Source organism: Balaenoptera musculus, chromosome 6 (assembly GCF_009873245.2).
Source record: "Balaenoptera musculus isolate JJ_BM4_2016_0621 chromosome 6, mBalMus1.pri.v3, whole genome shotgun sequence".
Classification (NCBI taxonomy): Eukaryota; Metazoa; Chordata; class Mammalia; order Artiodactyla; family Balaenopteridae; genus Balaenoptera; species Balaenoptera musculus.
The window spans coordinates 26396642-26418265 of NC_045790.1; the positions used below are offsets into that span (position 1 = coordinate 26396642).

The following is a 21624-nucleotide window of genomic DNA, read 5'->3' on the forward strand; positions in this document are numbered from 1 at the left end:
TAGATACGTACAAAAATAAATTTACAGAGCTATCTTAATTTTAACAAAATCAGAATCTAAATAGTCTAATTGAAATGTTTAAATAATGTTTATGAAATGGCCTCTCAATACTAATTTTATCATTGATGCCTAGGCCTTTGTTATTTTCAGTGATTTATAGAATTTCACATTGCCTTTAATATTTACTCCAAAAACAACTTTATAATCGAGTGAATATGTTTCTAGGGGTAAACTTTTATGACACAATAGGTCTAATCACTGTATGTATTATTTTCATCAAGTAAAATTTTCTTTCTTTTTAACATTTATTGTGTTTATCCCAACATTAAATATCATCTGTAAATCTTGGTTAACTTATTGTTTTTTTTTCCATTAAAACTCTTCGTCATCTGTCTTAAGTAAGCTTTAAAGGGTTTAAATTAAATGTTAAACTTTTACACAAAGCCATGAGATGCCTATTATCCCTTTTAACTTCACTCTATAGGCTTAAAATGAAAAACATTTTTAATTAATCCTTTATGCTCTTTTAGGACTTAAAAATAGAAAAGAATGAAATTTTCAAACCAACTTATACTTCTATTGAGCATGTAATTCTATTTAAACATATAAAAAATATATTGAATCCTAATTTCATAAAGTTTTAAATACTTAAGAAGTAGTCATCCTGAAAAAAACAAGTAAACAAAATAATGTACACTTTAAACTTTTAAAATCTATTAGTAAGAGCTTATTTCCTCAAGGGTTAAACATATTTGCAACATAAAACAGCCAAATATTAAAACCATTCCACATGCTTTAGTAGAAACTTAAAATTTAAAACATTTTACCTGGAAATCTAAACTAAGTAGGCTTTGCTTGGTGTCATTTAAGTCTCCAGATGAAAATGAAACAAAACCAGAGCTTTCTTTAAAACAAACAAGGGAATGTTGAAAAATGTTAACTGACTTCTTTGCAAAATCTAAAATAACTGCTTCCCTTGGGGATACATGCCTTTCGGTTCTTTGTGCAGAAAATCAGCCAAGAGAGTAACCAGGGAAAATAGTTACCAAGGCAAATATTTGTTCTAAATCATGGGAAAAGTGGAAAGCAGCAGAGGGGGAAAAAAGCATTAGTCTGTAGGCTGAGAAGGTGGAGTTGGAAGCACAAAAGTGGAGCTTGATTAAGAAATGAGTGATTTTCATAGACTAATTACATTAAAAATCTTAATGTTCATACTAGCCTGCATATCACTTGAGCTTTGTCAGACTGCAGAGATGTCATCGTTGCCAAGTTAGAGGATTGTGCATTCCTGGAATGCCTTTAATTGGGTTAATGTTATTTAACTCTCTCATCGGCTCTCTGCCGGCCACACCAGTCTCACACACAATATTGTTAACAAAACAGCATGCTGTTACATATTAATGTCATTGAAATTATGTAACTTCCAACCTTAAGCAATAAGAAGAAAATATGCAAGGGAGCTATGAGGCTTCTGATTAAGGTAACTGGCAAATTAGTTATCTACCTCAGCCTCAGTTTCTTCATCTGCAAATAAGCAGGTCGGAGACAGATCAAGGTTCCTGGCCCACAGTGCTGCTTATAGGGGACCTTGGGTGAGTTACTGCTGTTTGTGACTAAAGTTTTTTCTTTGTACAGCTGGGATCGTAATACCTATCTTTCAAATTTTTGTGCAGATAGAATGAATAGCACATACAAAATGCCTGTCGTAGACTAGGTAATTATAATATCTATTTTTTTTAATTCTTACTTACCTCATGGGTCTAAATTATTTGACAGAGAGAAGCTACATTTTTGTTTTTCCAAAATCTTAACATGACCTGGATAGATCAAATCAAGATGATGGACTGAGCACATGGGCCACCCAAATTCCTAAAAATAACAAAAACTATGTTTGTTTTTAAAAATGTAACACTGCATTACAAAATAATTAGTACTATTAGAAGACAAGAAATGTTGAGAAATTCCTTGAAGACTGAAGGTACGTAGGCTCTGTCTGGCAGATGACAACAAAACATGTGTGAGACAAGGTAACTCTGAGGGTGTTCCAGGTTTAGAAATTATAGATCCTGGGAATGGTGAGATTCGTTGGGAAACTGTACTCAAGAGAAGCAGGGCATATGACCCCAACCTTACTGACGTCTCCATAATTTGTTCCAAGTATTAGGCATTTACCCCCAAATTGAACCCATGTTCTCATCCACTTGACCTTGGGTGTCTAGTAGAAATGGGAACCCCCATGTTCAGAATCCAGACTAGCTCAACCCAGTACAAGCACAAAGTTGACTATCTATCTCCACCCACACATTCAGAGCTTTGGGTCAGTGTTTTTAACATAAGCAGGTAGCCCAAGATTACCAAACATTTGCGAAGATTCTAACATTAGAGATAGGAGTTGCCCTCATCTCCCCCCCAAAATACCTACCCACAATCAGAAAAGAGCTTTGGAAATTTAATCAAGAATGAGAAGCCACTACACACCTATTAGAATTGCAAAAACCAAAACACTGATAATACCAAATGCGGGTGAGAATGTGGAGCAACAGGAATTCTCATTCATTGCTCGTGGGAGTACAAAATTGTACAGCCACTTTGGAAGGTAGTTTAGTGGTTTCCTAGAAAAATTCAGCAGTCTTGCTCCTTGGTATTTACCCAGATAAGTTGAAAACTTACGTCCACACAAAAACCTGCACACAGATGTTGACAGCAGCTTTATTCATAGTTGCCAAAACTTGGAAGCAATCAAGATGTCCTTCAGTAGGTGAAAGGATAAACTGTGGTGCATCCTACAATGGAATATTATTCAGTGCTAAAAAGAAATGGGCTATTAAGCCATGAAAAGACATGGAGGAACCTTAAATGCGTATTACTAAGTAAAAAAAGCAGTTCGGAAATGGCTATGTACTATGTGATTCCAGCTATGTGACATTCTGGAAAAGGCAAATCTATGAAGACAGTAAAAAGGTCAGTGGTTGCCAGGGGTTGGTGGTGGGAGGAATGAATAGGTGGAACACAGAGCATTTTTAGGGCAGTGGAAATACTCTGTATGATATCATAATGATGGATACACGTGTTTATACTGTTGTCTAAACTCATAGAATGTACACACCAAGAGTGAACCATAATGAAACTATAGACTTGGGTGATTATGATGCGTCAGTATAAGTTCATCAGTTATAACAAATGCACCACTCTAGTGGGGGATGTTGATAATCGGGGAGGCTGTGTGATGGTGGGGACTAGGGATATATGGGAAACCTCTGTAACCTTCCTCTCAATTTTTCTGTGCATCTGAAACTGCTCTAAAAAAATGTCTTTAAAAAAAAATGTGGCCTGATTTGAAATATATACATTGTTTTGAGAGGAAAAAAATGTGGATGACATGCAGTATTGGACACATTGCTTAGGGCAAACAGAAACTTATGTTCTTTTTTTAAAAACTTTTTATCTTATATTGGAGTATAGCCATTAACAGTGTTGTGATAGTTTCAGGTGCACAGCAAAGTGACTCAGCCATACCTATACCTGTATCCATTCTCCCCCAAACTCCCCTCCCATCCAGGCTGCCACATAACATTGAGCAGAGTTCCTCGTGCTATGCAGTAGGTCCTTGTTGGATATCCATTTAAAATATAGCAGTATATATATGTCAATCCCAAACTCCCTAACTATCCCTTCCCCCCACTCTTCCCCCGTGATAACCGTAAGTTTGTTCTCTAAGTCTGTGAGTCTGAGAAACTCTTCTATAATGGATTCCTAGAAGTGAAATGTTGGGACAGAGTATAGCTATTGTTAAGTTGTCCTCAAAAGAAACAGGACAGGGACTTCCTTCGTGGTCCAGCGGTTAAGACTCCACGCTCCCAATGCAAGGGGCCCAGGTTCGATCCCGGGTCAGGGAACTAGATCCCGCATGACGCAACTAAAAGTGCCCGTATGCCCCAACTAAAAGTGCCCGCATGCCAGCAACTAAAGATCCCATGTGCCGCAACTAAGACCCGGCAGAGCCAAATAAATAAATAAATAAGAAACAGGACAAATTAACAATAGCTATACTCTGTCCCAGCATTTCACTTCTAGGAATCCATTGTAGAAACACATCTTTCTCTGCACAAGTGTGCCTCTAAGAAAGTACTTTGAAGCATTGTTCCCAAGGTGGGAGGGGAATTAACCAGTTACATACTGATAGGGAACAGTAGGCTGCCATAAAGCTACGTAGAGAGACTGAAGTAACTGTTATACAGACATGCAAAATTGTCCACAATATACCAAGAGGAAGAAAGAAATTTTAAAATAGTACACGTGCTATTATGCTCCCTTCTTTTCATGTATACAATTTAGCATCTTCCTAGAGAACAAATTGGAAGAAATAAACAACAAACTGTTAGTGGTTATCTTTGGGTGATGGAATTATGGGAGGATTTTAGTATGTAATTCTGTACTTTTATAATGTTTTGAGCTTTTCATAACCAGATCAGAAAAAAAAGAATAACTTAAAAAAAAAAAAACTTTAAACAATCAGAAAAAGAAGAAACTTAAATAGCAGCATAGAGGAATAGCCAAGATTATCATACCAAGATTGGCAAAGTTGCGGAGAACCAGATTATACAGTTTCTGAGGTCCCTGCTCTAAAATCTTGTGGGTTAATGGACTGTTACATGAGTCCTGCAGAAACTATGTTAACCACAGTAGTACATGGGAAATGCTGGTATTGGTGTTCTCCTCCTTTTTATTACTGCAGCCACAACTATGTTCTAAAGCTTGGCTCTGACAGCCTCTCTGCAGAGTTTGGTGTTGGTCACCAAACAGGGTGTCAGCAGGTCCCTGAGTGCCCAGGCTACAAGCACAGCCAGCATGGGTTCCAACTCCAAAACATGTGTTTGAGTAAAGTCACCTTTTCAATATTTTCAATGAGTTAGTCTTTCTTTTAAGGGTGTAGTTGCTCAGATAAAGCTAAATTTCCCCTCTCAGAAATGGGAGTCTTATCTTGCTTCAGGCCTAGTCTATATCCCTTCCTGTGCCATAGTTAAATGCCTTTTCAGCTAACTCACACTGAAGTGTGACAGTGCTTCATTTGCTTTCATTGAATTTACCCTCTCAGAGGAATATTTACATTTAAGTGGAGTACTAATGTATGCATATGCCATGATACATTCCCCTATCAGTGGACATCTGGATTTTTCCCCTTTTTGAGTTTTGGTGCACTTTTCCAGATTGCTTTCCAAAAACATTCTAGTAATGTATACTCCCACCGGAAATATGTAAAATGTCCATTTACCTGCCACTTTATTTTTTAAATGATTTTCATATTTTTGAATAGGTAGCATAAAATTTTTAAATACACAGTTAAAATTTTCAGTTTTTTATATCTAATACTGGAGGATTGGATGATTCTACCAACCTTCCCATCAAAGACAACTAAAAAAACTGGATCACTATTTAAAAACATCTTAAAATCGTCGATGAGGTTAAAAAAAGACCATAAAGAATCACTGGGTTTAGATCTGAGAGGGTTCATGAGCACCTTTTTGCCCTGGCGGTGTTTGCCAAAATATCAATGAAATAGAAAAATTCATGCAGGAGACAGGATCAACAATGCCAAAAAAATTTTTTTTAACAAAACTAATAAAATATGTAGCAAGACTGATGCAGGAGAAAGGGAAAAAGCACAGGTCACCAGTATGAGGACTAGGAAAATTTCTATTACTACAGAGTGAAAACAGTTAAAATAAGAGGATATTATGAACAACTTTATGCCAGCAAATTTAGACAGTATGGATACTTCCTAGAAAAAGACAATTTAATAAAACTGTCAGAAGAAGAAATAGAAAATCTGAATTGTCTACTATTGAATCCATCATTTCAAACCTTCCCACAAAGAATACTATAGGCCTATATTAATCAACAAATTCTACCAAACAATTCTTTAAGGTCAGCATAACCATACCATACTGCAACCTGACAAGGACATTACAAGAAAGAAAAATTATAGATCAGTCTGACTAGTGAACATAGATTTTTAAAAATAGTAAAATATTAGCAAACCAAATCTAGCAGTATATAAATAGGATAATATATCATGACTACACTAGGTTTATTTAAGAAATACCTGGTTGATTTAAGGATAAAATCCAAACATTATATTATCACCTTAATGTTTAAAGAAGGAAGAGAGAAAAAGCTGTTACCATACTAGAAATAGAAGGGGACTCCTTAGTCTGTCAGAGTTATCTACAAAAAAGCAACATACTTCCACTCCTAGCTATATACCCAAGAGAAGGAGAAACATAAGTCCACATGGAAACTTATACACGAATTTTGAATTGTGTAGCTACACTATTCATAACAGCCAAAATGTGGAAACAACTCAAATATCCATCAGCTGATGAATGGATAAAGTGTGGTCTGTTTCTACAGTGGAATATTATTCAGCAATAAAAAGGAATGAAGCACTGATGCATGCTACAACATGGATGAACCTCAAACAGATTATGCTCAGTGCAAGAAGCCAGTCACAAGAGGCCACATATTGTATGACTCTTTTATATGAAATGTCCATAATAGGCAAATCCATACAGGCAGAAAGTAGATGAGTGGTTGTTGGGGTGAGGAGGGTAAGAGTTGGGATGGCACGATGGGGAGTGATTGCTAATGGGTACAGGGTTTCTTTATAGAGTCACCAAAATGTTCCAAAAGTAGGTAGTGGTGATGGCTCCCAACTATGAAAATACTAAAAACACTAAATTGTATACTTTAAAAGGGTGAATTTAATGATATATAAATTATATCTCAGTAAAGCTATTATTAAAAAATACTCAATGTTGAAATATTGAAATTTTTCCCTTTCTGGGAATAAGACAAGCAGGCCCACTGAAGGTCCTGGCCAGTGCAGTAAAGCAAGAAAAAGAAAAAAATGTTTTAAAGGTGTAAGTAGAAAATTAAGGACTTCCCTGGTGACACAGTGGTTAAGAATCCACCTGCCAGTGCAGGGGACACCAGTTCGAGCCCTGGTCCAGGAAGATTCTCGCATGCCACGGAGCAACTAAGCCCATGGGCCACAACTACTGAGCCTGCGCTCTCGAGCCCATGAGCCACAACTACTGACCTCGTGCACCACAACTACTGAAGCTTGCACGCCTAGAGCCTGTGCTCTGCAACAAAAGAAACCACCGCAATGAGAAGCCCACGCATCACAACAAAGAGTAGCCCCCGCTCGTCGCAACTAGAGAAAGCCCACGCACAGCAATGCAGCCAAAAACAAATAAAGAAATAAATTTATTTTTTTTTAAAAAAATTAAGTAAAGGAAGGAAAAATCTCTGATTAGCCCAGGTAAAATCGTTGTATACATAGAAAATCTGAAATGGTGGCGGGGAGGGGTTGGGGAGAGTGAAATGAGTAAAGGGGCTCAAATGTGTGGTGACAGACGGAAAATAAATTTTCAGTGGTGAGCACATTGCAGGGTATACAGGAGTAGAAATATAATGTTGTACACATGAGACTTATACAATGTTAAAAATCAATGTTACCTCAATAGAAAAAGAAAAGGAAAATCTGAAATAACTTTCAGAAAAATTATTAAATCATCTAACATGTTTTCCAGATATACAATTAATAAATAAAAATGAATTGTGTCTTTCTATGGTTAGAGAATTAAAGAAAAAGATGTATTTTTTTGTTTTTATTAAACTAGACAAATTCTAAAATGTACATGGAAATACAAAGGCCAAAGAATAGCCAAGCCATTCTTGAAGAAGAACAAGGCTAAAGGACTTTCTGTCCTAAATATCAAGTCTTATTATAAGAAGCTACAGTAATTAAGACAGTTTGGTAATAACACAAGGAAAAACAATAGACCAATGGAACAGAAAGTAGCACAAGAATTCATTCACATTCGGCTACTTGGCTTTTGAGAGAAGTGGCCCTGCCAGGTGAATTTAGAGGGACTGAGGAACAAAGACAGAAGAGACTGTAGATACTAAAACAGGCCATGGACTTGTTCTGCTGTGCTCCAGAGACTAGAACCAAAATCAATGGACAGAGGATACAGACAGGCTGATTTAGGTTGATTTTAAAAAACAAAAGCCCTTTCTCATAACTAGAAGTGTCCAACTGAGCTGCCTACTGAGATGCTGAGTCCACTAGACTGAAAGTATTCTAGTAGAAACCAGATGACATTCTATTGGAAATGCTGCAGAAGGTAATTCTCAGACACTGAACTCGACGATATCATTTTTTTTCTGGGCTAAGGGATTTTCTTTTTTTTTTTTAATTTTTATTTTATATTGGAGCATAGTTGATTAACAATGTTGTGTTAGTTTCAGGTGTACAGCAAAGTGATTCAGTTGTACATGTATCTATTCATTTTCAAGTTCTTTTCCCATTTAGGTTATTACAGAATTTTATTTATTTATTTATTTATTTAGGCTGCTCTGGGTCTTAGTTGCAGCACGCAGGATCCTCGTTGCTGCATGCAGGATCTTTAGTTGTGGCATGTGGAATATTTAGTTGCAGTGTGTGAGATCTAGTTCCCTGACCAGGGATCAAACCCGAGCCCCCTGCATTGGGAGCACTGAGTCCTAACCACTGGCCACCAGGCAAGTCCCTAGGTTATTACAGAATATTGAGCACTGTTCCCTGTGCTATACAGTAGGCCCTTGTTGGTTATCTGTTTCAAATGTAGCAGTGTGTACATGTCAATCCCAAACTCCCAATCTATCCCATCTCCCCTACCCATCCCCCCTGGTAACCATAAGTTGGTTCTCGAAGTCTGTGAGTCTGTTTCTGTTACGTAAATAAGTTTATTTGTATCACTTTTTTTGAGATTCTGCATATGTGATATCATATGATACTTGTCTTTCTCTGTCTGACTTACTTCACTTAGTATGATAATCTCCAGTTCCATCCATGTTGCTGCAAATGGCATTATTTCATTCTCTTAATGGCTGAGTAATATTCTATTGTATGTATGTACCACATCGTCTTTATTCATTCATCTGTCAATGGACATTTAGGTTGCTTCCATATCTTGGCTATTGTAAACAGCACTGCAATGAATATTGGGGTGCCTGTATCCTTTCGAACCATGGATTTCTCGGGATATATGCCCAGGAGTAGGATTGCTGGATCATCTGGTAACTCTATTTTTAGCTTCTTAAGGAGCTTCCATACTGTTCTCCATAGTGGCTGTACCAATCTACAGTCCCACCAACCATGTAAGAGGGTTCCCTTTTCTCCACACCCTCTCCAGCATTCATTGTATAGATTTCTTGGTGATGGCCATTGTGACAAGTGTGAGGTGATATCTCATTGTAGTTTTGATTTGCATTTCTCTAATAATTAATGATGTTGAGCATCTTTTCATGTGCCTCTTGGCCATCTGTATGTTGTCTTTGGAGAAATGTCTATTTAGGTCTTCTGCCCATTTTTTTTTTTAATTTAGTTGACATGTATCTTTATTTATTTGTTTATTTATTTTTGGCTGCGTTGGGTCTTCGTTGCTGTGCGCGGGCTTTCTCTAGTTTCAGCAAGCGGGGTCCACTCTGGGTTGCGGTGCATGGGCTTCTCATTGCAGTGGCCTCTCGTTGCAGAGCACAGGCTCTAGGCGCACGGACTTCAGCAGTTGTGGCTCGTGGGCACCAGAGCACAGGCTCAGCAGCTGTGGCACCTAGTTGCTCCGCGGCATGTGGGATCTTCCCGGACCAGGGATCAAACTCATGTCGCCTGCATTGGCAGGCACCAATTCTCAACCACTGCGCCACCAGGGAAGCCCTGCTGAGTCTTGATAAGAGGAAAAATCTAATGAATTAGTGCCGTTCCTTGTATTAAGATTTGAGTAAAGTGTAAGAGGTTACATTTGATATAACAAGTGTTCCTAGGGCCTATCATTTCTTCATTTCATCTTCGTTTGATTTCCTGTTGTGCTGCAGTAACAATCATTTGGGGAGGCTGGAAAGGATGAAGGGATTGAGGCAAGAGTACAGATGAAGGTTCATATATGATATTACATATGTGCAAAATTATAAATCAAGCTAGGAAATAGTTAAATAAATTATGTTGGGGCTCCATTCTCTTACCTTGTCCAGCATCCTTTATAACTACCTGGAAAGCTGAACTTCTCAGAATTTGCCTCCACAAGAATATGGTGGCTCAGGAAGGAGCAGGATGGTGGCCATTTCCCTCCTACCCCATGCCATGTTCTGCTCCAAGTTTTGACCTGCTTGTGTGGACACCCAGCCCATGCTTCCAAGTTCCTCCTCAACTGCATACAAGCAAACCCTTTGAGCCTAGGGTTGCTCACACTAGCAGCTGGTGTGTCCTTAGGGTGATAGAGCCAGGGAAGAGGCCTGCATGGGCCCTGGAAACTAAGCCACTAGGGCAGGAAACTCTGGGGTGTTAGGTGCATGCCCAGAGCATGACCTTGATGGGGAGGTGCTAGCTGTGAGAAAGCATGTGGGCCCCTTGCTTAGTGGGAAGGGGAGAGCCAGAGGAGGACCAGTGTGGAGCCCATTTCAGAGACTCCAGAGATACCCTGTCACCCAGGTCTAAGTGTGGGACTAGGATTACAAACCAAGAAATATCATGAGTGGAAACCATAGTTTTCAGAGAAGGAAATATTCTGAGTGGAGAAATCATATGGTAAGGACTTGGGTGTAGTGGTTTCATGATACACCACAATTCCCAAAAATGATGTCCTCTGTGATATGGTATGTTTCTAAATGTACTTTGCTCTTGAGATAAGCAAAGTACTACTGTAGTGTAATACAAATCAAGGAAACTATTCTGAAATAATCTGATTTGGGTACAAAACGTACAGCAAATAAATATGTGAGAGGCAAGTAGGTTCTCATACATGACTGAAGAGAGCATCTTCATAAACTTATCTGTGGATCGGGAGGAGACCTTTAATATTTGCCAGTCTAGTCTTGTGTATGAATTCACACCTCCCAGGTATCCATTCTTTTGTATTCATGACCTAAACCTAAATGATTCAACTGTCTCGAGAGTGTGACATTCATGCCCAGGTGTTCAGTGATGGCAGTGACTGTGTCTCAATGGAATCTTGGTGTCCTTGAATCAGTATCATGGCATTTTGCATAATCATAATTTGTTCTTCTTCACCTACTAATATATTCAGCTTCTGTAAGCCAGAAAGAATCTTACTATATCCTGTCTGGCTGTCCTCAAACTGCCATCTATTTTATCTTCCCATTTTCTCCTTAATTTCTTAAAAGAATATCTACAGGAAATGCCTCCATGTATTCAACTTCCCATTTGTTCCTTAACAAATTCTGCTACTACTGCGATTCTGCTGTGGCATTTATGGTTGTTGTGAAAGTGTCCTCTCAAATGTCCAGTGGCCCCCGGAAGCTATCTAATCAGCCTTCTTTTTTTTTTGTCATTTTCTTATTGATTGCCCTATTCTTGGAAGTCAGTCTGTTCTTACTTCTATCTTTCTTACTTTCTTTCTCATCATCTTTTACTGCCCTCACCCCACCCACTTACACATTGTAAACATTGATGTTCCCCATCCTCCATAGCCCTCTTCTCTATCTGTCCTTGCTCTCCCTCAAGATCTTGTTCATCCATTAAGCAAACATAAATGAGCAGTAATCACATTGCTTTAATATATGCCATTGAGCTACGGATCTATTCTAAGCTCTAAACTGTCTCCTGAGATTTATATTCAAATTGCCAACTTCCATTTGTTCAACTTGGCTTAGATCTCTCCCACACATTGCATCAGCACATCCAGAAGAACAAGATGTACTATCTACCCTCCAAAACTTGTTATTCCTCCTGTATTCCTTATTCTAGATAACTCATGGAAATACAGAAATGCAAGATTTACCTAATTACTGGTTTTACTGCTCAGAGGGGTTTTAAATTTTGGTTTTTTCTCTACTTTTTATAGATGTTTATTTAAGTTTAGGCTTGAAAGGAGATGTGAGTTTATATCATGTCCCTATAGCCAGGATATTGTTTTGCTTATCCAAACTAACCTGTTTTAACACTTGTAATATTCTGACAAGAGTTCAAGAGAGTTTAGGTTAAATTTTGTAGAGGAGAAATTTTGTGCAAAGAAAATCACATTTGGTATTTATGGTTTAATTTCCATTCTTAAAAACTACAGTAAGTCATTTTTTGCCATAAGAGTGTGCATTCAAAGCTAAAAATATAACGCATGTTATTATAACACTTAGTTTTGTAGAGTTGCAAAATAACCTAGGAATAGACATTTTTAGTATGTGCATTGGCAGAATCAGGTCCTCGCCTGTTCCTATACATGATGGGGATGGAAGAGAAACAAAGGAACCAGCAGCATTAACTAGTTCCACTGTGTGCCAGATGCCTAGTTCTCTGCTGGACACATTGCTCAATAAATCCTTCAACCCAGTGATGTACCTTGTTATCCTCCAGTTTACAGAGGAAGAAAGCTGAAGTATTACAGAGGCTAAATGAGGAAACTAAAGCTTCACAGAGTTAAATGATTTGCCTGACTTGCTGAGAAATGGGAGAACAAAGAGTGACTTCAAGTTAGTCTGATTTCTTTCTTTCCACAACAGTCAAGCTAGAGTCACTTTACAGCTCACCCCTGCAGTGCTCCTTCCCCCAGCAGAAATGGGAGGATGGGTAGAGCTATGTTCTGCAGCCCACATCAGCAGAAACCGACTCTCATCACCATTATGGCTCCACACACCCATAAAGCCATAGGAGTCAGACGCCTTCGAGATGAAAACCAGATTGCCTGAGTGTTTGGAGAGCAGACGTGGTAAACGTCACTTCAGAGGCATCAGGGCCAGAATTCATCTTGGCCTCTTGCCTCCCAGGGAGGACTGGGTGAGTCACATCCTTCTCTGGGACTAGGTTCTTATCTTTAAAAAAGTCCCCTGTTGACAACTCAGGTGTTTCTCTCTGGCGTTCTGGATATGGCGTTCCCACTTTGGGATGAGTCACCACAGACACAGCCTCCAGAACTGGTCTTTTCCTATAATTTTCCTCCTGCAAACCCTGAAACCCATGCTTAGCGTGAGGTTTGTGAGACGATTACACATATGGTAGTTTTAACATTTGTTGGGAAAGGGATTCTTTTCTACTGATACACTGTCTGAAGGAGATGGCTATAAATCAGAGTAACCACAATATTTACAAAGGTATTTAGTGGAAAAGAAGACTTTGGCAACCGGTTAAGCCATCACTCATGGGGGATGAAGTGAAGCTTGCTTGCGGTTTAATAAATCAAAACACAGTGTGTTTGCCCATGGCCTCATTTTTTCCCTATTACTGGTGGGTGATCTCATCTTTTTCATTTCCATTAGAATCTTTCAGCATCCAAGAGTAGGAAAAAATTAATGTTAACTTCATTTATTATGTTGTATTTCCATTTTTAAACAGAAATTTAATTTTAATTCTGCCAGATTTGTGAATGCAGTTTTCAAACTCTTCTAAGATTTGTGGAATTTTTATGAATAGTATTCTGGAAATTACTGACTTTTTTGTGTATGTACAAAGATATCGTTTTTGAATTAAGTTCTTTTCTCAATTTGCCCAGATGAAACTCTGGTCTTAAAAAGAATAAAACTAAACCCCTCCCTGCAAATTATAGCAGAATAGTAAATTTAGAAATTGCTAGAAAATGTAAAGAAGACTAAAATTATCCATGGTCATACCCTGTTGAGATAACTAATGCATAAATAATAGTATTTTTAAATACAATGCTCATCTTTACCCTGCATTTCTGCCGGAGTGAAGAGTTTGAGTGTTGCCACTCACAGGAACATATGTAAATAACCTCTGCCTTGCCACAGTGGGGTAATTAACAACAACTTTTTATTGTTTTAAAAATTCAAGCCTCAGAGATATGGGGACATATGTATATGTATAACTGATTCACTTTGTTATAAAGCAGAAACTAACACACCATCGTAAAGCAATTATACTCCAATAAAGATGTTAAAAAAAAACCCAAAAAACCTCAAGCCTCCACTTTCTGATAGCCTGCTCTTTTCTTCAGTCCCTAACTTCAGTATCATCTTTTGCAGGAAGCTTTCTCCCGTTCCACAGTTCAGCCATTGCACGCTGGCTGTACTACTTTGCCAGCACTGATTACACCCTGCTTTGTATTATAAATAATGGTTTCCATATGTTTTCCCCAAATGTATGTAAATTCCTTGAGGACTTACACGTATGTGTCCCGGTAATTAAGTCATTCAACAAGTTTTTTTTACTGAGTGCATCTTGAACTCACTGCTGAAATCTGTAACGATAAATAAGGTTGACAAAGTTCTTACTTACAGTCAATTAAAGTCAGTTCTTACTACTAAGGGATCAGACAAATGGCTGCCTCGGTATTAAACAGTATGATCACTTCTGTGGCTGGGTTGTGGGGTGTTATTGGAAATATGCAGGAGATACCCATCTGGAGCTGTCAGGGCAGTTTCTAGCAACATTCAGCACAGATGATTCTCCCCCTCTTTCCAACACTCATATCTCTTGGTCTTTACAGCCCAACTCCCTTGCCTCACTTAATAATCTCCTTTGCTGATTCCCCCTCTTCATTGACTTGATCTCAGGCCTGAAACCTCTTCTCTAGCTATAATTTCTCTCCAGGTAAGTTTGATCATCTGTATTACCATCTGTATGCTGGAAATTTCTAGCTGCTTTCTTGACATATCTGTTTCAGTGTCTAGGAGTCATCTCAAACCTAAGATTAAATATGACTATAGACATATTTAAACTGAAACTTAAAAGTTAAATAAGAGTTTGGATACAGAGGGATAAGGTAAGAGAGAATGTTCTAGCCAGAGAGGATAGCGTAGGAGAAAGGCCCGATAAAACTGGCATCTTTTGGGAAGCGAAAGTGATTGTGAGGTGTGGAGGACTGAGTGCAGGAGAGAAGCAGCCAGATCTCCACAGGCTCTAAAAGGGATGTTGGAGGTTTGGAGCTTTACCCAAAGGCCACAGGAGAGGAGCATAACCAGTTTGGCATTTTATCAATAGATGGATAACTCTGTAGTTTGGCTTATGAAGTGAGTGGAAGGATCAAGTCTAGGGGCAGGGCTCCATTTAAGAAACGATTACAGTAATTCAAGAGAGGGAGGAGATTTCTCTATGAGGGTAGGGGAGATTTCAAGACCTAATTAGAGGATGTTTTGCCAATGTTCGCTTCTAGGAGTTCGATGGTCTCTTTTTTTTTTTTTTTTTTGGCTGTGCTGCATGGCATGTGGGATCTTAGTTCCCTGACCAGGGATCAAACCCGCACCACCTGCATTGGAAGTGCAGAGTCCTAAACACTGGCTGGACCACCAGGGAATTCCTGGTGTCATGTCTTACGTTTAAGTCTTTAAGCCATTTTGAGTTTATTTTTGTGCATGGTGTGAGGGTGTGTTATAACTTCATTGATTTACATGCAGCTGTCCAACTTTCTCAGCACCACTTGTTGAAGAGACTGTCTTTTTCCCATTTTATATTCTTGCCTCCTTTGTTGAAGACTAATTAACTGTAGGTGTGTGGGTTTATTTCTGGGCTCTCTATTCTGTTCCGTTGATCCATGTGTCTGTTTTTGTGCCAATACCACTGTTTTGGTTATTGTAGCTTCGTAGTATTGTCTGAAGTCTAGGAGGGTTATGCCTCCAACTTTGTTCTTTTTCCTCAGGATTGCTTTGGCAATTCTGGGTCTTTTATGGTTCCATATAAATTTGAGGATTATTTGTTCTAGTTCTGTGAAAAATGTCATGGGTAGTTTGACAGGGGTCGCATTAAATCTATAGATTAGTTTGGGTAGAATGGCCATTTTAACAGTATTAAGTCTTCCAATTCAAGAGCATGGGATATCTTTCCATTTCTTTGAATCGTCTTCAATTTCCTTTATAATGTTTTATAGTTCTCAGCATATAAGTCTTTCACCTCCTTGGTCAGGTTTATTCCTAAGTGGTTTTTTTTTTTTTTTTGATGCAATTTTAAAAGGGATTGTTTTATTTCTTTTTCTTGTCTGATTGCTGTGGCTAGGACTTCCAATACTATGTTGAATAGAAGTGGTGAGATTGGGCATCCTTGTCTTGTTCCAGATTTTAGTGGGAAGGCTTTCGGCTTTTCACTGTTCACTATTTTGTTGGCTGTGGGTTTGTCATAAATAGCTTTTATTATGTTGAGATATGTTCCCTCTGTATCCACTTTGGTAAGATTTTTTATCATGAATGGATGTTGAATTTTATCAGATGCTTTTTCTGCATCAATTGAGATGATTGTGTGGTTTTTTTTCTTTTCTTTTGTTGATATGGTGTATTGCATTGATTGATTTGCATATGCTGAACCATCCTCATGACCCTGGGATGAATCCAACTTGATTGTAGTGTATGATCTTTTTTATGTGTTGTTGGATTCAGTTTGCTAATATTTCGTTGGGAATTTTTGCATCTATATTCATTAGAGATATTGGCCTGTAATTTTCTTTTTGGTAGCATCTTTGGTTTTGGTATCTGGGTGATGCATTCTCTGACATAAATCATAGCAATGTTTTCTTAGGTCAGTCTCCCAAGGCAATAGAAATAAAAGCAAAAATAAACAAATGGGACTTAAACAAACTTATAAGCTTTTGCACGGCAAAGGAAACCATAAACAAAACGAAAAGATGATGTACGGACTGGGAGAAAATATTTGCAAACGCTGTAATGCACAAGGGCTTAATTTTCAAAATCGACAATCAGCTCATACAACTCAATAACAAAAAAACAACCAACCCAGTCAAAAAATGGGCAGAAGACCTAAATAGACATTTCTTCAAAGAAGACATACAGATGGCCAAGAGGCACATGAAAAGATGCTCAACATTGCTAATCATTAGAGAAATACAAATCAAAGTTACAATGAGGTATCACCTCACACCAGTCAGAATGGCCATCACTAAAAAGTCTACAAATAACAAATGCTGGAGAGGGTGTGGAGAAAAGGGAACCCTCCCCTACACTGTTGGTGGGAATGTAAATTGGTGCAGCCACTATGGAAAACAGTATGGAGGTTCTTACAAAACTAAAAATAGAGTTACCATATGATCCAGCAATCCCACTCCTGGGCACATAAGCGGAGCAAACTCTAATTCGAAAAGATACATAAAGCACCCCAGTATTCATAGCAGCACTATTAACAGTAGCCAAGACATGGAAGCAACCTAAATGTCCATCGACAGATGAATGGATAAAGAAGATGTAGTGTATATATATATACACACATACACACACACACACATACACACACAATAGAATACTACTCAGCCATAAAAAAAGAATGAAATAATGCCATTTACAGCAACATGGATGGACCTAGAGATTATCATAGTAAGTGAAATAATTCAGAAAGAGACAAATACCATACGATATCACTTCAACGTGGAATCTAAAAAATGATTCTTTTTTTTTAACATCTTTATTGGAGTATAATTGCTTTACAATAGTGTGTTAGTTTCTGCTTTATAACAAAGTGAATCAACTATACATATACATATATCCCCATATCTCCTCTTTCTTGCATCTCCCTCCCATCCTCCCTATCCTACCCCTCTAGGTGGTCACAAAGCACCGAGCTGATCTCCCTGTGCTATGTGGCTGCTTCCCACTAGCTATCTATTTTACATTTGGTAGTGTATATATGTCCATGCCACTCTCTCACTTTGTCCCAGCTTACCCTTCCCCCTCCCCGTGTCCTCAAGTCCATTCTCTACATCTGCGTCTTTACTCCTCTCCTGCCCCTAGGTTCTTCAGAACCTTTTTTTTTTTTTTAGATTCCATGTATATGTGTTAGCATATGGTATTTGTTTTTCTTTCTGACTTACTTCACTCTGTATGACAGACTCTAGGTCCATCCACCTCACTACAAATAACTCAATTTCGGGTTTTTTTATGGCTGAGTAATATGATTCAGATGAACTTATTTACAAAACAGAAACAGACTCACAGACATAGAAAACAAAATTATGGTTACCAAGAGGGAAAGGGGAGGGATAAGTTGGAAGTTTGGGATTAGCAGATACTAACTAGTATATATAAAATAGATAAACAACAAGATCCTACCGTATAGCACAGGGAACTATATTCAACATCCTGTAATAAACCATAATGGAAAAGAATATGAAAAAGAATACATATATTATATATATATGTATATATATTTATTTATATATCCATTTATATATAATAAAGGCTTTATCCAGGCCTTTGGGCAAGGTTTACAAGAATTACAGGAACTAAGAGAAGAGAATTTTCAAACTCTTTCCAAAATAAGCACTTTTACACATTGTTGGTAGAAATATAAATTGATAGATTTTTTTTGTATAGGTCATTTTATCAGCCTTTACTCAACATTAAGCCATTCTGCTTCTACAAATGTACAAAAGTATCTTAGAAGGATATTCATTGTAGTATATAAAATAGTGAAAAATTACAAAGAACCTAAAAGATTATCAATAGACAATTGGTTAAGTTACAATATATTGTATATCTATACAGTGGCTTGCCTTATTGCCTTAAAAATAACAAAGTAGATTTGTGTTTACTGATATGGGATATATCTTGGTACATTAAATGGCAAAAGCAATCATAAGTAGTTTATATGGCAAGTGTGTTTTATTGAGAATTTGGTATATCCCAGGCAGTATTTGTAAAGAACTCCAAAAACTGATAGGGAAAAATGGGCAAGCAATTTGAACAGACTGATCCCAAAATTCAAATGGCCAATAAATGCATGTAAATGTTCAACTCCACTAGTCAAATGAGGGAAAATCTATTTTAAATCACCATCAGATACCATTGCACACCCACCAAAATGATTAATAGTAAAAAGACTGATAGTACCAATTGTTAGAATATGGAACAATAGCTATTCTCATATACTGCTGTTTGATGGTAAATTGGTACCAACTCTTTGATATTATCTATAAAAGTTGAAGATACACATACTCCTAGGTATATATTCGAAAGAAATGTGTGCACATGTATATACAGAAACATGCATTAAAATGGCACAGCAGTGATCAGTTTGCAATATATACATATATCAAATCATGGTACACCTTAAGCTAATAAAGTCTTATATGTCAATTATATCTCGATAAAACTTGGAAAAAATAAAAGTGAAAGTCATACAAGTAGAAACTGAGAGAATTTACCTCTAACAGATGTTCATGTTAGAATTAAAGGATATTCTTCAGGCAGAGGGAAAATGATCTAAGAAAGTTTGAGATGTAAGAAGCAATAGGAGCAAAGAATATGGTAAATACAGCAAACAGTGACCATATAATAAAGTCATAATAATGTCAAGTGAAGTCTTTTTTTTTAAGCTAGAATTCAAAAGTACAAGTGTGACTGAAATTAAAATGCTGTAAAGTCCTTTGTTCATGAGGAGGATTGAGACATGGATTAATTTGGACTTTGATGAGTATGCATGATAAAATATCTAAGGTAACCATTTGACATACAGAAATAGAGCATGTGACATCCCAACTAATATATGGGAAAAAGCAAAATTTTAAAAAGCTAATCAAAAAGAGGCAAAGAGATAAAAAAATTTTTAATAAAATTTAAAAAGTCAGTTGTGGTGGAACTTCCAACTATGGCAGAATGAAGAGGTCACTGAATCGTCTCCATAGGAAAATAAGTGTAAAGCTGGAAAAATTGTTTAAAAAGAACTGTTTCAGGACTGAGGAGATTGACCAAAGGCAAAGAACAAATAATTCAGAGCTTGATTCTGCCTCTCTTTTAATATCTATGTTCACTCATGATGACCTAGATAGTCTTTCTGCAAAAATATCTCCCTTATCCATCCCATACTCTTTATTGTCACTAATGGAATTGAAATGACCATTTTGTTTGTAAATACATTTTGATTGCAAGTAATAGAAACTTCAAATAAGCCTAAGTACAACATGGGTGTATTGAAAGGACACTGAGAATACCCTCTTATTGAAGGGCATTAGGGGCTCCCAAGGGCCTGGGACCAGGAATGAGGTCACCCTCATGGTCCAGGCAGTCCTCACGGACTCTCATCTTGCTTTCTTTTTCTGAGTTAAATCATCTCTACCATTTTCTGTATGTTCACTTCATTCTCCTCTCAGTAGGTCTTGCCTTCTGCAGGACAGCTCCCACTGTGTTGACAGGCATGTGGCCAATGGCCCATTTCAAAGAACCCAAGCCTATTTACCTTCAGTTCAAGCAACTTCCCAGATTGGTGGTATGGCCCTCAATTTCAGATTTTTCCAGAAAACCTGATTTAGCCAGCTTGGGTCATGTGTTCACCCCTGGTCCTATCAACTATGAACTCTAGGGCAAGTGCAGGTCATAAAAGCTTGGCTGGGTGTTGGTGATATAATATAGTACAGAGTTAAACATATTTAACAAAAGTATTTTCACATAGACTATCCCAGGTAAAACTTTTGTAAGAAAGAGAAAAGTTATTAAAATTTAATATAACTTTCTTCAATCAGCATGTATTTATCTTTACTTCCTGAAGAGAACATCTTTGTACTGTTGGAGTGCTCTATTGTATAGCCTAAGGCAAGCTTTGTGCCTATTAATCTGTCAGTAAATATGTACTGATTATTTCTTTTTAGTTTGTTTCATTTACAACAATACTTATAAGTGATTATTGAGATTTTTTTAAAAATTTATTTTTGGCTGCGTTGGGTCTTTGTTGCTGCGTGCAGGCTTTCTCTAGTTGTGGCGAGCAGGGGCTACTCTTCATTGAGGTGCGTGGGCTTATTGCAGTGGCTTCTCTTGTTGCTGAGCATGGGCTCTAGGTGTGCAGGCTTCAGTAGTTGCAGCACGTGGGCTCAGTAGTTGTGTCACGCGGGCCCTAGAGCGCAGGCTCAGTAGTTGTGTTGCACGGGCTTAGTTGCTCTGCAGCATGTGGGATCTTCCCGGACCAGGTATCAAACCCGTGTCCCCTGCATTGGTAGGCTACCAGGGAAGTCCCAATTATTGAGATTTTATATAATTTTTAGCTCTTTCTCATGAGAATTGTCCTTTAATTATTATATACAATGTTCAAGGACTGTGGTTGCTTTATTTAATTTTTTCTGAATATATACTTAAATTACTGAGAGGTTTTTTTTTTTCTTTTTTAGAGGTGGTTAAAAACCATTTGTTATAACACACAAAAAGCAAATTCCTCTCTGGTTAAGAGTTGTTTTGCTTTTAAACTGACAAATTTCAAGCAGGCTTTAGTGAAACAAACAATATTTTCACTATGAAATCACCAGCACGATTGCAGGAGGAGCCATGCCATCATCTATTTATGTTGGTATGCCATTTGATATCTGTAATTCAGAACAGTGAAAGTAAATTTTAACTGCTTTCATGCTGAAAATGGCTTATTTATGTCTTTGGAAGGGAGAATTAGCAATGATCAAGCACTTAGCAGTGACCATGTTTTCTGTCTACAATTCGATGACTCTCCTTAGTTCAGTTTATTTATTTATTTAATACAATTTTTAAAGGTTACTTTCCATTTACAGTTATTACAAAATATTGGCTATATTCCCTGTATTATACAATACATCCTTGAGCCTATCTTACACCCAAAATTTGTACCGCCCACTCCACCACCCCTATATTACCCTTCTCCCCATGCCCCCACTGGTAACC

At 37.7% G+C, this 21624-nt stretch overlaps 2 protein-coding genes across 7 annotated transcripts in view; one reads left to right on the forward strand and one right to left on the reverse strand.

Annotated features, from left to right (window-relative positions):
- Window positions 1-1000, reverse strand: part of ECM2 (extracellular matrix protein 2) — a 36386-nt gene extending 35386 nt beyond the window's left edge. For 2 of the 3 annotated variants that reach the window (XM_036855728.1, XM_036855727.1), the window contains exon 1: window positions 828-1000. The gene's annotated coding sequence lies outside the window, so the exon portion shown is untranslated. The remainder of the gene's footprint in view (window positions 1-827) is intronic. The other variant, XM_036855729.1, reaches the window with a different exon arrangement.
- LOC118897018 (centromere protein P) overlaps window positions 1-21624 on the forward strand; it is a 234680-nt gene that overhangs the window by 189482 nt on the left and 23574 nt on the right. The window lies entirely within an intron of this gene.